Genomic DNA, 1,452 nt, shown 5'->3' on the forward strand with positions numbered 1-1,452 from the left:
GAAATCAGGCAGCGGCGGGGCGGTAGAGGAAGCTACAGAACCTGCACTCACTCCTGGCGGGTTATAGGGTCATCTCCGGAGCCTAGAAGTCCGCAATGCGCGTGCGCCTTCTTCAGGGCTGACTCCGCCTATTACTCCAGGGCCCTTTCGGTCGCCGTAGCGAGCAAGACGCGCTAAGTCTGAGCTTCCGGGAAATTTCGGGTTATCTGATCCTGGCCCGCGCGGTCAGACACTGGGGTAGAGGGCCAGCGCTCTTTGCTGCTTTGGCGCTACCTGACCTGGCGTGACTGCTGAGTTCTGCGGACTTTTCCCGGCTCTCAAGTCTATGGCGGTGAACCGAGCGAGGCCCTTCTTGCAATCCGGAGTTCCCAAGACCTAAGCCTTGTTGATCAGGGGACGAGCGCCTTTCCTCGGACATTCATTATTATTACACGCCACCTCCAGTCTATATTGCATCAGGGAGCATTTCCACAGAGCCTATGAAAATGCAAGGAAACTTTACTTAAGGAAATAACCACACCGTCTCCGCGGATTCTCCCACACAGAGGTCTCAGTGTTTGGAATCGAATGGCTCTATTTTCGTTTATCAGTCAATTTAAAACAGTCGCTGTTTTGAAATCAGAATCATAATGAGCTTGTTTACAGTTTATGTACTCCACCGAGTTTCATGGATTGCCTCCTTCAGGGTCATCCTTTCACGAAGCTCAATCAATAGCCTCCTAACCCGATTTCTTGGGTTCATTTTTTTTCGCATGCCAGCAGTTTATTTCTCAGTGAATTTCTTTTTATTATCCTTTCACAAGGGAGAATAGTCTTTTTTAAAAAATACAAATATGATCATGGCAACTTCTAGATTAAAACTCTTCTTTAAGTGGTTTTCAGTGTAAAGAAAGTCATGGTTTTGAAGGTCTCTGACTGCCCAGCTTTTTCACTTCCCCACCGTACACTGAGCTGCAACCTTCAGTTCAGTTCAGTTCAGTCACTTAGTCGTGTCCGACTCTTTGTGACCCCATGAATCGCAGCACGCCAGGCCTCCCTGTCCATCACCAACTCCCGGAGTTCACTCAGACTCATGTCCATCGAGTCAGTGATGCCATCCAGCCATCTCATCCTTTGTCGTCCCCTTCTCCTCCTGCCCCCAGTCCCTCCCAGCATCAGAGTCTTTTCCAATGAGTCAACTCTTCGCATTAGGTGGCCAAAGCACTGGAGTTTCAGCTTTAGCATCAGTCCTTCCAATGAACAGCCAGGGCTAATCTCCAAAATGGACTGGTTGGATCTCCTTGCAGTCCAAGGGACTCTCAAGAGTCTTCTCCAACACCACAGTTCAAAAGCATCAATTCGTAGGCACTCAGCTCTCTTCACAGTCCAACTCGCACATCCATACATGACCACTGGAAAAACCATAGCCTTGACTAGATGGACCTTTGTTGGCAAAGTAATGTCTCTGCTTTT

This window comes from Bubalus bubalis, chromosome 19 (genome assembly GCF_019923935.1).
Source record: "Bubalus bubalis isolate 160015118507 breed Murrah chromosome 19, NDDB_SH_1, whole genome shotgun sequence".
Taxonomy (NCBI): Eukaryota; Metazoa; Chordata; class Mammalia; order Artiodactyla; family Bovidae; genus Bubalus; species Bubalus bubalis.